The following is a 15,929-nucleotide window of genomic DNA, read 5'->3' on the forward strand; positions in this document are numbered from 1 at the left end:
AACTGAGCCCTCATAAATGGGATGAGTGCCCTCAGAAAAGCCTTGTAAAGAGAGAGCTCCCTAGGCCCTGACATGCAAGGGACACAGCCAGAAGACATCCTTCTATGAAGCCAGAAGTGGGCCCTCACCAGCCACTGAATCTACCAGCACTTAATCGTCGACTTCCTAGCCTCCAGAACTGCAGGGAGTAAATGTCTGTTGTTTATAGGCCACCTAGTTTAGGGTATTCTGTGACAGCAGCCCCAACTGACTCACGCAGAGACCAATACTTTTTGCAACCCGCCAAGCACAGGATGCTGGGAAAACGTGGCAGGGAGGAGATGCCTGAGTGGCTGGTATAGAGGCCCCGGAACTGCTCCTGCTACCCTCGTGGGGGAGACGAAGGAACGCACTAGCACTGAGTGCCACATATGTGCCTGGGCTTTGGGACAGGCCCTGGACAGTTGCTCAGTCCTTTACAGCCATCCTGCGAGGGAAATACGGTGTCCCTTTTATAAATGAGGAAATAGTGACTCAAGGTCAGAGAAGTAGTAAACGTCAGCACCAGCTCTCACAAGCACAAGCTTTTCTAGGTCTATATCTTGGCTTAAAAAGCAGTAGACTCTTTTACAGGATAGGCTATTATTATTATTATTATTATTATTATTATCAGCCCTACTGTTGTTGTTACTCTATTGCCCCGCACATATCAGGGTAGGGGAGTCGGAGACACAAACACACGTTGTAGTGATACTTGGTAGCATATAAGAGCTGGTTTGGGGTAGGGGATACTTCTCTTCTGTTTATGATCACATACACTTTTGTAAATTTGGATTTTTAAAAGTGCGATAAAGTAGTGTTTCTCTCAGTGTCTTCCAGAATGACCACTTGTATCAGAATAAGCTGGGATGCATATAAAAACTACCAAGTCCAGAACTCCACGGAAGACAGGACTGAATTTGAACAGGCAGGGGATGCTGTGGAATCTGCATTTTTAAAGAGTCGCTCCCCCCCCCCAGGTGATTCTTATGCAAATTAAAGTTGGAGAGCCACTGCCGTAAAGGTTGGGGCACCAAAGGTCTCTTAGGAAAATTCTTTGCCTCTGGCACACTGAGCTTCTAAATGTACAACTTATGCCAGGCTCTGGTTGTTACCAAGGGCTGTAGCAGGTGCAGAAGCCTGGGGGGACAGGAGGGTCACAAAAAGGACACAACTTCTACGAGGCTCACATCAGAAGGGAAGAGTTGCAAACTTTGTACCAAACAGTTTAACAAGTATATTTGAGCTCACCTCAGAGGCAAGAACCATGGCTGCAGAATAACGGGATGCATTGGGATTCTGAACATCTTTGTCAGAGAAAATGTTGTCCTGATCGCCCCAAACAAATTCTGTCATCTTTATCTCTTCCAACTCATGAAAGATTCGGCCTCAAGCAGTTGCTTCTCTATCATTTATCCGAGGTGGACATTGGGCACAATGTGAATGGGTAGTTTGATTGTGATTTATACGAAGTTAAGGAGCAAAACCAACGACCCATGTTTTAAATTATCTAACAGCTATGCTGTCTAGCTCACAATGTGAGACTTATTCCATTTTTATGGGAGGAAAGGGGCACTGGTCACCTGAAGGATTGCTTGATATGATCGGGCAAGTTCAGGTCACTGGAATCCTCCTTAGGAAAGAGTGGTTTCAGGATTCTCAGCAGTCTGCAATAAGAATTTTATGTGTTCTTCAGTTCTCAGACAGAATCCAAACCCATGTCAAAATTCACACAGAGCCATTAGGAAATGCTTGTGTCTCCATTTCAGAGTGAGAAAGAAATACCATCTCATATGTAAATAGCAACCACTGATAACTGCCGTACTTGTGAAGTGCTATGGTGCCTGGCATCGGCTAACATCCCCTGTACTCTTCATGGCACCTCCACTGAGGTTTTATTATGCCCATTGTACAGATGGGAACACGGAGGCCCTGGGAGATATGCAGTTTGCCCTGGGTTACAGAGACAGTTAACAGCAGAGCCCGGGTTAGAACCAGTGTCTGTGTGACGTCAATGCTGGTGTTTGTAACCACTGTGCTTTCTGTTATGTTGATGCTTCTGTTTTTATTAAACCAGATACAGACATAGTTTTTTCTTTTTCTATATATTTTTAAAAATTTTTAATGTTTATTTATTTTTGAGAGAGAGAGAGAGAGAGAGAGAGAGACAGAGACAGAGACAGAGCGTGAGTGGGGAAGGGACAGAGAGAGAGGGAGACAGAGAATCCAAAGCAGGCTCCAGGCTCTGAGCTGCCAGCACAGAGCTCTATGCGGGGCTCAAACCCACGAGCTGCGAGATGATGACCTGAGCTGGAGCCGGAAGCTTAACCAATTGAGCTACCCAGGCGCCCCAGACAGACATTGTTTTTTCTGTTGAATGCAGTGTTCAGCATCCTTGACATCCTTGAATGATGACGAGACAGAATAACTAACAGGGCTGTAGAATATCCTGTAACCCAATCGTCGCTGTGGCTTTAACGAGTGATGGGCTATTGCCACACCCTCTCAACAACAGTCGTATCCCTGCATTCACAGGGATGAAATTGGTTCAGTTAGCATATAGATTCTCACTCATCATTGTCATTTTGCTTCCTCTTTCCATATCCTACCATTTTTAAATGGGTATAAGGAGACTTTGTTCACAAAGGAAGGCACATCTGACATTTTTATTTCCATACGAGTATGTCTAAAGTCACTGATTTAAAGGTCAGAAACAGGTGCAAAGTTTTGGACACCACTGAAAATAAAAATATTTCCATGTTTATACATTGTTGGTGTAGATTAAGCTAAAAAGAAAAGATACAATTTTGCCTCATTTGCGATCTGTGCTTAGTGACACTGGGATCCCAAAGAGTACTGTTCTTAGTTATCCTGTCTCATTATCGTTCAAGGATGCCAAATGCTGTATTCGATTAGAAAAATTCAAGCTCAAGTTAAGAATTCACAAAAGGTGGTAACGGTATCCCCTACTTTGTGATGGTAATGTTCATGACCCATAATGTGCACAGGGGCATTGCCAATCACACATTGATATCCCCATTTTGTAGATGAGAAAACTGAGAAGCAGAGAGTTTAAAAGTAGTTTGACCTAGCTACACTGATACTCAGGGCTTCTGACTTCAAATCCAGGCTCTTTGGCTTGCACATAGACCATGTTACCAGAAAAGAGACAGTTCTGGCTTGTTGGGAAGTGAGCCTCACCTATAACGAAAGACAAGTAAGACTTAAACATTTTTGTTTTTCTCTTGGTTGAAGTTTGTCTCATATGTGGGCTACAGTGGAGAAAAGGCTTATTTTATCTTCGACTATAGACTGAGGCTTTTTAAAGTGGGTTTCAACGTTCTGATGGAGGTGTGTGAATAAGCTAGCCCTGGAGACCAGCCTGGGGAACAGAGGGCGTGGAGGTGAATAAGTCAACTTTTAAAGGCCTGATGGTTCTACCTCCTGAGAGCAGAGAGGCCTGAACACTTCTTGGAAGTCTTATATGGGTCATATTCAGCTTCAGAATGCTATTCTCTGATCATCCTGATTTCCTTGAAGTTAGGGCAAGTGACTAAGAATTGGTAAGAATGCTATCAACTTTCCAAAAATTCATAATAATCACTGCGTATATTTATAGAGTGCTTTCCAGTATATCAAAGTACTTTCTTGTATGTACCTAGTGATTCAAAAAAAATCCACAAGCCCAAACCCACCAAGATCTAAAGTTCATGACTTAGATTCAAGGCACATTCTTCCTCAGTTTCTTCCTGTGTATATGGGGATAAAAACATCATACCCTGGCTACCTTGGTGGTGACTGCGTACTTTCGCACGATAGCTTAGGGGAAATCTAGGCTTCAGAAGAGGTGAACAAAGCAAAAGATTCCTTAGTTTGCCTAGAGAGGAATGGGCACAGGGAGGAATAAAGTGCAGATTAGAAAAACAACCATTTAAAAAAGTATTAATATATATTTGGAAGAGATCAACTCTTTTATTCTTGCTACATATTCATATCTGTCTGTCTTTTTTGACAAAGAGTAGGAGCTAATATTAAAAGTTCATTTAAAAATATACTTGAGGGGTGCCTAGGTGGCTCAGTCGGTTAAGCATCCGACTCGGGCTCAGGTCATGCTCTCAGAGCTTGTGGGTTCAAGCTGCGCGTCGGGCTATATGCTGACAGCTCAGAGCCTGGAACTTGTTTCAGATTCTATGTCTCCCTCTCTCTCTCTGCCCCTCTCTTGCTTGCACTCTATCTCTCTGTCTCAAAAATAAATGAATATCAAAAAAACTGAAAATATACTTGAAATATACAGTATCACAACAGTGAGATAATACCTTTTACATTATTATGGAAACATTGATGGTTACTTGAATGCTTATTATTAACGAGGTTAAATCTATCCCTTTGCTTTTGATATTTGCCTGGTTCTTTTGTCCAGGTTTAAAAAAAATGAAAATAAAACTTGTGCATGGAAATATAATAAAAAATAAAACAGGTGTCTCTTTGTTTACTAGGAGAATCTTTTCCATTAGAAAAGAAACTAAAATTCTTGAGACTAGATTCCCCTTTCAGTAAAATCAAATGTAAAATTTGAAGTCAGTTTTAAACCCCCAAAGTCCTGGTAGTTCTCACTGAACTTGGATCTATCCATGTAAATGTGTTAGGACAAGACATCTGGTTTGTAATGTCTCAGCGTAAGCCTATGTTATTATGCAAGTTACAGGGTCACTGAACATCGAGGTAATGCTATTTTCCCATTTCAATTCCATCTGCCCCATTTGTGTATCACACATTTACAAAGCATGTAGGCAAAAATACACATAAGCAAGTGATTCATTTAGGCCAAGTCTGCCTGCCTACAGTTATGTGAATTGGGAAACCCAGACAGACAAAGCCCACGACAAAATCATATTCCAGAATTCACAGAAGCAGATGATTGTACAGCCAGTTGGTAATGAGAGAATTCTAAGCCCTTTCACATTCTAAGAAAAAAAAAAATGCAGCTAGTTAGGAGCTGGGAGTAGATGTGAATTTTATCATCCGAAAGCACCACTCAAATTCACTGCACTAGCCTGCATGCTCTTGTAAACTCATTACTGAAGGAAACATTAGGAGTATAGACTTTGCTCTGTGTGTGTGTACAAGCACGTGAGTGCAAGTGCGTGTGTGTGTGTGTGTGTATGTGTGTGTGTGTGTGTAGGAGTGGGAGATGAAGGAACATTTGACATTATCCTCTACTATTTGAAATGTTACACATTATTTTTTATTATTATTTTTATCTAAAGTTTTTTAAAATGTTTATTCATTTTTGAGAGAGAGAGAGCGCAAGGGAGGGGCAGAGAGAGGGGGAGACACAAAATCCAAAGCAGGCTCCAGGCTCTGAGGTGTCAGCACAGAGCCTGACACAGGGCTTACACTCACGGACCGCGAGATCATGACCTGAGCCGAAGTAGGACTCTTAACCGACTGAGCCACCCAGGTGCCTCGAAATTTTACACATTCTTAAGACAAGAGACCAGATTAAAAAAAAAATAGTTGTCCAGATTCTTTTCTTTCTAATGTCACACCTTAAATTGTATCTTTGCCCAACTGCTGAAACAGTTTAATTAAATGCACCTATTTCAATAAATTCCTTGGGCAAACAGACTACCACAGGGCACAGAAAGAATGTGAACATTAATTGCATTTGAGATTAGCCCTATTGAATTAAATTCTCACACACTGATGCCCTTTGTTCTTAAGCCATAAATAGTAGTTGTTTATATATCCAACTACGGATACATTTACTATACAATAGTCCTTTCATCAGTATGGGAAGGTTCAATCTGGAAAAGAATCTCCAATCTAAGTAAATAGTAAAAGAACCTCCTTGAAAATAACCCAGAAGGAACATTGATGGTCTATTTTATTATGTGTAGTGCTTTGGGGAGAAATAGCTGGACTCTTTGTCTTTCTAATAAACAAATCTTTAGGTAACTCCAGTTCAAAATCAGTTTTGTAATATACAATACCAAACAAAAAAGATAAAACCAAAGTACCTAATAAAAAATTCAATTTGCTGATAGATTAATTAAATTCCCTACCTACCCAACCCTGACTGAATCTGTCCCAAGGGGGTGAAGTTGAAAGACGAGTTTGCTAAGTAATGTTAATACGGTGAATGGCACAATTAGAACAAATTCACGAAAGAGCGAACGTCCCTTGGTGAGACAGTGAGGACGACAGGTGTACAGGGGAATTCTCCAAGTATGCACAAGCTATTTAGAACAGAACAACTGAAATTCTATTAAGTTTGATTTGACAATGATAATGCCTGAGGTAACTTTATAGAGAACTGTAAATCAAATATGAAATAACTATTATTTCAGGATTACTGTAATCACACTTTGATAACTTCAGTCCAAAACCCAAATCCTGAGAGGCTCGACAATATCTCTGGCTTTCCTGATCACAGGTACTCGTGCAATAAAAGAATACTTAACGTACCATCCTAACCCCTTTGTAAATAGAACAAAATAGATTTTCCAAAAAAAATGTATATTTCCACATTATTCTTTTAAAATGTGTAACAGGTATAAAGTTGATTGTGTGTATTTATTCTGCCACAAAAGGCCACAATTCTTCCCTCTCTGTATCACATTCCTTGCAATGTGATTTTCAGTTTCTCCCAGCAAGAAGAAAAGTGTATTTCTTTACTCCTTCATGCGGAATGTCCTGTGTCTTACTTTAGCTAATAGAATGCATGGAGGTGATGACATCTAGTTCTAAATGTAAGCCCCAGGGGGCTCCCGGCTGCTTCTCCATTTGACCTTGCCACCACCCAGCGAACACAGCTGGGCTAGGCTGCTGGAAGATGTCAGAGCACAAGGAACTGGGACAAGTCACCTTGGCAGAGGCCATCCTCAACCATTTCATTTTCAGCTTACCCCAGAGCTAACCACAGAAGCATGAGTGAGCCCAACAGAGATCAGAAGAACCACCCAAATGTCCCTAGTCCCAATAGCAAGCTTTATAAATCTTGACTAAATAAATGATTAATTTTATATTAAGCTGCTTAGTTTAGGGTATTTTGTTATGCAGCAAAAGCTAACTGATACACACTTGCATAGAACTATTAGTTTTCTTTAAATGTTTACAAGATACTGTTCATACTGCCCAATTTGGAATGGTCACAGATGATGATGATGATGATGATGATGATGATGATGATGATAGTTATTCTTAATGATCTTAGCTACTCTATCTTTCTAGATACAAGACTTTTCCAAGTTAGAGAGAGAAAGACAAGAGCACAGGCTTAAATCCTGGCTCCAGTATTTGGTAGTACTGATAACTTAACAGATTAATAGATTAGATAGATAACTTAATAGTTAACAGATTAATAGTTAATAGTTAATAGATTAGGTAGATAACTTAATAGTTAACACGTCTGTGCCTTGGCTTCCATGCCTCTGCAATGGAGAAGATGACAGAGCGTACGTAGTAAGGTGTGTGTTAGCATTTGCTGAAATGAAGAGGTCATGGATTTCAACCACGCGGTACATGTTTCCTCAAAATATGTTTGCTGATTACAATTTCTTAACAAGCTTCTGAGAAATTTACCTTGAGGGTTAGGAGTGATATCATTGCACAGGGTAGGTAAGATATTATGGGTGACATGTGGCAGATACATTTTAAACAGTTAAATGCAAATAGAACTATATTATTTTTTTTCTTATGCCTTCCAACGATTTTAAACACCTAATAATTCTTTGTGCTACCTGGTCTCAAGAATTCTGCGTCCTTCAGCTAGTGCCTGAAACAGTTGGGAAATTCAATTACTTCACATAATTAACAACAATGATAATATTAGTATGTGGTCAAGTATTATAGATCTTACCCTGGAATCAAATGAGCTTCAAAGACATAAAGTGACTTTCCCAGGTTCACATATCAGTGAGCAGTTCAACAAAGAAGAGACTTAAGTACTGTTGACTTGGAGTTGATTGCTTTAGCTGTCAGAGACTACTTCTACCTAGCAGGCCAAGTTTCTCATACATATTGATGAAAGAAAAGAAATCACGACTTGCTTGAAATAAAGATTGAGATGTTAAAAAAAAAAAAAGGTTGATTGCTGATCCATCCCAATGTGGGACTAACATGCCTGTGATATTGAATACAAATTATTTTTTTAATAGGAAAATAGGTTTCCTACTATGACTAGTCGTCAGGCAGAGCCCATTTTCCCATGTTACTGAACTGGATGTAAAAAGGTGCTAATAAGGTCCTCATTGATTTTGTAGACAATGAGAGATGTGGTTAGGGCAGAATTTAACGGTCACTTCAAAGCATGGTTAATTAGCCCCTTTCACCGAGGATATGTGCACATCTGCTAAGTGTAAAACATAAAAACTATATTGATAAATCTCTCACCCATCCAATGCTGCGCAGAATTGTGTGTCATATTGTGCTAGACTCTTCTCCCCATTGTAAATTGCTGCCTGGAAATTGCATTGGCTTTTTCAGGAACTCTGTTTGTATATAATAGGGCCATGAAAATGACGGATGCTGAGCTTGTGGTCTACAGGCCAAAGCCTTAAGAAGAATACTGGCTCTACAAGTTACTAACTCTTTAACTTTGGACAAGCCATTTAAACTTACGTGCGTTTAGTTCCCCTATCTGTAAATTGGTGATAATATCAATTGCTTTGAAGGATTATTGATGCCCAAGGTAGTGGTAGTAGGTGCTATTAGCACACTGAGGCCTTTCTAACTGATTCCCCCTAATATCCTCCTCCCATGCCAAACATAAATAAACTTCACTTTTGCTTACTTACAATTGTCAGGAATCACTCTTGCTTTTAAGTGCATTTTTCTTTAAGTTCTTATATTAGCATAGTATTTTTGATAGACTGAAAGTTGCAAAGTTCTTGGTACATAATCTTTATTTGCCTAATCTTGGTTATTGTATCTAAAAAACATCCAGAGTCTATATCCTGCTGTATAAATAAAGTCTTAATAAAGATTCATTTGTTCCTTTAGGCACCTAAAGTTATCATTTCAGGCACAGAGGCAGCAAGGTCACTAACCTTTCCAGACTCTGCAAAAGAAAAACAAACAAAACAACTAAAGCCATGAGTCAAAGGACAGATTTTAGATTTTTTAAAAAATATTCATTTGACAGAAAGAGAGAGAAAAAGCATGAGCAGGGGAGAGGCGTGGAGGGAGACAGAATCTCAAGTGGCCTCCATGCTCAGTGTAGAGCCTGATACAGGGTTCGATCCCATGATCCCAGGATCATGACCCAAGCTGGAATCAAGAGTCAGACACTCAAGTGACTGAGTCACCCAGGTGCCCCCAAAGGACAGATTTTAATACATGGCACATATAAAAGGAAAGGTGGCCATCAGTGGCATTGTCACCACTGGTCATGTTTGCTTCAGATACGACACTCACACACAAACAAAAAGCAGTCCCTCTGTAGAACAGCCAACAACAACAAAATGACTGCAAAGGTTTCTGATTTACACATGTAAACTCACTTATTCACTGAGAAATTTCTGACTTCATGAATAAAACAGTACTATGCTATAAGGCATCTTAAAGCTGTAATACAGGCTTTGTAGCCATTTGTAGCTGGAGTTTTTCCGCTTGTGTGAAGGTATTTAGACTTTAAAGAGCAAATAAATAAAAGTTTATTCATAAGGTTTGTATTTTTGCTTAGGACCAAAGTAATTCTTCTGCATGATTTCACATGCAAACATACAGCTTTAAGTAACGATGAAAACTTAGCTTTGTACTACTTGTGATCTTGAAAAACATCCCACTCACAGTGTCCGACTCTGTGTTTTAGACAAATTCTAGTTCTACCGTCTCTACCATTTATCTAGTTGTAATTTCATGAAGATAGGACATATGCTTTACCTTAAATGATCTAATTTTAGGTAATCTTTATCTAAATTGTAGGTAGTGTTGAAAAACAGCCATTACCTATGGTAAACCTTTTATTATAAAACATTCTAACCATATAGAGAAACAGAAGAGTGCCAACGAACACCCTTTAACAGACCACCCAGCTCCGACAGTTACACGGTCTTTTGTCATTGGTTTTCCTAACACTGGATTTCATAAAATTTATGATATTCAGAAAGACTTCTGAGATTCCCTGCAATGATATTCTCAGAACCAGATCTTGGTGTCACTTTTTTTTAGTATTGTTTGAAGAAAGTCATAGCAATGGAAAACAGAGCACTATTTTTCTTTCTGCTTTAAATTGAGATAAGACTTGCAGTGGATTTTTCTCATCAAGTTTTCTTTTTTTCTTTCTTTCTTTTTTTTAATGGTGTGTTTCTGCAGGAGCATTAGAGTGTAGTCTGGTTGCAGATCAATATGGCACTGACTAAGTATAGATTTACTTACGAGGTAGACTGAGAGGAGCCATGTTGGACAAATGAGTAAATAATGTCTCTTTTAACAAGTTCATAATTATGTATTTATTACATGAGCTTTTCCACAAAAGCTCCAGGGAACTGTTATAGACCCTGCGTAAACAATGCTCATCCTAACAACCAAACCATGTACTGGGAGCAGCCATGACACGAGGGGCAGCCATGACACTTGAAGGGAACAGATTAACATGAGTCATATTATTGCTTTTTCTTCCTTCTTGGGAAGGAAGATGAGAACAAATGAGGTTCAGAAGGTCAGAACAAAAGACTACAGAGACCAGGGAAACCTAAAGAAATTTATTTATCTTGGGATATTTCGGATGCGTTGGCTCAACAAGCAAGGGGAAATAAAATGTTATACATATCTATTGTATAAAATTATGTTAATGTATAATTAAATATAAATGATACACGTAAATGATATATGTTGTGTAGCAATTCAAATATCATCTAAAATATTAAACCACCAAAAGGGGTGTTTTAACTGAGAAAAAGCAGAAGGCTAAGGAAACATCCCCTATACTTTGGTCTGCTTACAGTCACCACTTGACGCTTTGTGCATGCTTTCCTTCCTACACTGAATTCTCCCCCATCTTTTTCCCACCTTGAATTTCTAGTCATTTTGTAAGATGTAGGTCAAATATAATTTCCTTTTGAAAGCTTTCCCTAACTGATTTTGGCAGCCTGTCATTTCTCTTTCTGTTAGCTGTGTTAAGAGCTAACCTTTGCTGGGAACTCACTAATGTGTGAAGTTCCATATATGCTTTATCTGACTTATTTATCCAACACCCCTCTGAAGTGGGCACTTATTAGGTCCCATTTCAGAGATGAGGAAACTGAGGTTTTAAGAGACAAAGTGACTTACCTAGGTCACACTTTGTAAAACTTTCTGTGAGAGCCCTTCTCAGAAATAATTTACCTCATAGGGCTAGGGGTGGTGGTGGGGGCGGGGTAGGTTTTAAAATAGGTGTATGTTAAATTCCCTTTCATTTTCATCTCCAAAGCTACCAATTGATTTAAAATGTGCCCAGGATTTGTTTTAACAGGTAGACACACACACACAGAAATGACTGTCATAAAGGAAGAAGTTTATACTCACAGACACCTAGAAATAGGAGGCATGGAGTGCCACCAGGGTCATTCAGGAGACAGAAGGAGTGGGAGGAAAGCATGGTCAAAAGCCCCTATTGTGGGGACGCCTGGGTGCCTCAGTCGATTAAGCGTCCGACTTCGGCTCAGGTCATGATCTTGCAGTTCGTGGGTTCGAGCCCCATGTCAGGCTCTGCGCTGACAGCTCAGAGCCTGGAGCTGCTTTGGATTCTGTGTCTCCCTCTCTTTCTGCTCCTCCCCCACTCGTGCCCTGTCTCTGTCTCTCTCCCTCTCTCTCTCTCAAAAATAAATAAACATTAAAAAAAAGCCTATATTGTGTTTCTTTAATGGGTGACCCATCGTAGATATGCTAAGTTTAGGGATTAAATGGTTTGAATAATTTCAGTGGGTTCTGATTCACAGAGCTGTCTCTAGCTGTTTGGTACACGGCCCTGGGATGGTTTAAGGCAAAGGGAATACTGGCTTGATGTGTGAGAGTTTGATACAGGAGGTGGTTGGAGGTGTGGGCCCTGGATTGGCTGATCTGCATTTAAAAGACATGTTCACAGGCAAGTTGCTTACTGTGTTTAGGAACTAGTAGTCCAGGGAAGGGCAGTTTTTCCAGAATTAGCAAGGCTTCAAGATGTCAAAGAATCATAAAATGTTAAAAATGAAAAAACAAACAAACATGGCTAATAGGTTAATCTCACTAGAAAACTAAAGAAATCCTACTGAAAATGGCTGCTTAGACTTCCTTCTCCGTTCAGCCCTCTGGTCTGGGTGTGCAGCCACGCTTCCAGATTCTACCTACTAGACGCCAGTAGTGTGCCCCCTGCCCCCACAAATGTGACCATCAATAATGTCTCCAGGCATTGCAAATGCCCCAGGGGTAAAATCACCCTGGGTTGAGAACCAGTGTTCCAGATGACTCATAGTTTAGTCTGCTCATGGTTTCACATAGCTCCTCTCATTACGGATCCCGAAAGCATTTATTATTCATATTTAAAATGATTTTTAATGGCAGAGAAATGGCCTTATTCTCCCTGGTCTCAGAGAGGAAAATGAAGTCACAAAACACAGATTGCTACACGGCAAATTTAAGACAAGCCCTACTTAGCAGGTGCTGTCGATGAGAACAGTCACAAACCCCTCAAGAACAGATTGGTCCAGGTGCATCTCTGTCTTCGACGGTAGAATAGAGAGACTTTCCCAAGCTGCCCTAGTTGTGCTTTGGTGAGAGAAGAAGGAAAGCAGGCCTGGAAACTTCTCTACGACTCGTTACCTGCCTAGCATCGTATAGGAAAGCTTGACAACAAATAGCTTCATCTTTTTGTTCTTTTTCTCTTCTACAAGACAGCAAATAAACAGACAAGCTCTAAGTTGACTGACATCAATACTGGATGTAAAAACAAGGCAAGCTTCACCATGACCATTTGAGATTTCCTATAATAGGATGGACCAGATGTTCACAAACAGAAAAACACATGCCAAGGGATCTGATGTACAACTCAGAGTCCCTTGATTTCTCAAGACACCTGTTTGCTGGGATCTGGTTAGCAGGCACCAAGAAACTATGCAGGTTAAGTTGGAGAACCAAGCAGAACCTTGGAAGAGAAAACCAAATGCAGGTAAGGCATACATTTCATGTAGAGAACTGGTACTTTCAGCACGTAATGGAATGTTTTCATATCATATTAACCTTGTTTTCCTATTATCTACGATCACTAAATACTTCATTCATTTCATGGAAAAGATTGCTATAAGTGATCTAGAGATGAGGAAACTGAATTTAAAATATGTCAACGTTATAGCACGCCTGGGTGCTTCAACCGGTTAAGCGTCTGACTCTTGACTTCGGCTGAGCTCATGATCTTGCGTTTCGTGAGCGTGAGCCCCACAACAGGCTCCACGCTGTCAGTGAGGAGCCTGCTTGGGGTTCTATCTCTTTCTGTCTCTCTTTCAAAATAAATAAATAAATAAGTAAACTTAAAAAAATACGTCAAGATCTTACTGTGGAATTTTTGATTTACAAATATTTTGGATTCCCACTTTATTAAGTCATGTTTTGCCTCATAAATTGAGAAAAGTATTTGCTAAGAGATAAATGCTCATTAGAGAAGTACTTATTGAACGTGGGACTTGAGAATACAGTGCTGTACAATGCAGATTGGGCTCTACAAGAGTGAATAGAGTTTGTATTCTTAAAGGAAAGGACAGAAAACTGGAATATAACTTATTCTAGTGACAGAATTTATAAAGACCTTTCTCTCTTCACTTGCTCACGTGGTTCAGCCAGTGAAGGTAACTAACACCTTTGAATAAAATATCTGAATTTCATATTCATTAGGAAAATAAATTTCACACCCAAAGCTTTTATAAATTCAATTCTATGGGATGTAGTGTATCTGTGGCTATCATATGTGTTAGTGATATTGCACAGAGCCCTAAAAGGAGGTAAACCTGAACTAATTAGAACAGTGATTGAAAAAAAAAATCCCTCACTTCTATGACCTGTGATATACTTCCACTTCAAAACAGATTATTTCAGTAGGTGGTATAGTGAGAAATGGCTTATTGATTTATGCATTTTGTTGCTGTGCTTTTGTAGGCTTTATCTGGCATACTAAAGCAGTCACACCTTAAAGCTCTAAAATTTAGAGGATATATTTATTTCACATTGTGTGGAATCCACGTAATTCTTAGTGGCTGTCCTGATTCTCTGGAGGATGAGGTACGTTTTTATCCACATTTGTTTTTGGTTTAAACTGAATAGCTACCCTTTTTGTTTATCAGCTTAAAGTGTTTATGTATTGCAGAAAGCTGGAATTTTGTATATAGAAGGATTTGCCTAAGTTTCGGTTTTTTGTTTCTTTGTCTTCTTTTACATTGGGGTTACTTAAACCCATCCTTTCCCAGAAAAGGAAAAAAAAATGTAGTAAAAGTATGAACTTAGCAAGTACTCACATTTACACTTAGTAAGTACACTTACTTAGTACATGTAAACTTATCGGATATACCTTCAAAGTCATACGCTTCATTGCATGATGCAGGTAAGAGACACAGTAATTTTGCGGAGAACGTTGGTGAAAATGGAGCAGTGAATTCATACTTTAATGTACCCATCTCTGGTTTTAAACAGAGCAGCATCAGAAAAACTATGTTAAAAAAGTCCTAGAGATGAAGTGATATGAAATGTAAAAGAGTGACTGAGATATGGAGTAGGGTGGAGGGGATCCAGCATGCATTTGATGGGATTCCCAGAAGAAAAAAATGGAGAAGATAGCAGAGAAGAATATTTGAGAATTTTCCAGAAGTAAGGAAAAACATGAGTTCTGAGATGAAAGTAATTGTGGTGTTAACATCCCCAGCCCTGATCTAGCCTGTGTAAAAATAATTTAGAGTTGAAACAGTAATATTCGAATACTGTGTTGGAGGGAACGTCAACACAAGGTTTAAAATTAATGGGTATTGTCTTTCAAGTGAAAAGCACTGTAATAAATGCACTACCTTAATATTTATTATGGTGAATCTAAGGACAAAGGAGATTAAATATGACACATCATTTATTTTTTACAAACTCTGGAAAACAACAGGAAGTCATAATTTGAGATAATGTAATTGTATGAAGCTTCTCATTGCTTTCCAGAAACAATATAAATGCATTCTTTCAGTGATTCTGTTCACAATAATTGTGTGTACATGGTTCCCTTCTGAATTTTCATTGTTATTTTCTTTTATTTTCCAGACTAAATAGGATCTAGTGAAATCTGGATCTGCTAAAAAAAAAAAAAAAAAAAAAAAAGAATTCTAGTACTATAAATGTAGGCCTTACTAATGAAGCCTATATTTATAAATGTACAAGTCCATTTAATCTACTACTGCATTGGGGCCATTTGTAATTACAAGGGCTCACAAAGAATGACCTGAGGCTGTCTGATTAAGGAATCTGGTGATTTTTCTCTAACACTATCGGTGATGAGGTGCTGAATATAGGATTGTTTTCTACCTATCATGGAGTTCTAGTTTGATTTCCTGTCGCACTAGAGAAAGGACCCATGTTCTCAGAGGCCTTCATTTGGAGCTTTCCCCTTCCCCTTCATTGGCCTCCTCCTCTCATCTACTTACGGGCTTTGCTAATCTCACCTTCTAAACACCATCCATCCTTCTGAGTGAGGGGCCTTCCAGAATAGACACTTCCATCCCGTCAATCGGCCTCCCTTTTAATGAAATGTTTTTCCTGTCTTCAGCATTTCTTTGGCTAAACACCCTATGCTTTTTCTTGTATCTAAGAGAGCTTGTATCTTTTTATTTGAGAAATAAATACATCAATATTATTTCCTTTAGCTCTTTATATGCCAAAATACGTCAAGGATTGTGTGCTAGAAACTCTTGCAAATTTACAAAAAAAAAAAA

The 15,929-nt window shown here is 39.2% G+C and overlaps 1 protein-coding gene across 2 annotated transcripts in view; it reads right to left on the reverse strand.

Annotated features, from left to right (window-relative positions):
• GPC6 (glypican 6) overlaps nucleotides 1–15,929 on the reverse strand; it is a 1,123,065-nt gene that overhangs the window by 170,996 nt on the left and 936,140 nt on the right. The window lies entirely within an intron of this gene.

The sequence above is a fragment of the Herpailurus yagouaroundi genome, unplaced genomic scaffold (assembly GCF_014898765.1).
Source record: "Herpailurus yagouaroundi ecotype Mexico unplaced genomic scaffold, PumYag 164, whole genome shotgun sequence".
Classification (NCBI taxonomy): domain Eukaryota; kingdom Metazoa; phylum Chordata; class Mammalia; order Carnivora; family Felidae; genus Herpailurus; species Herpailurus yagouaroundi.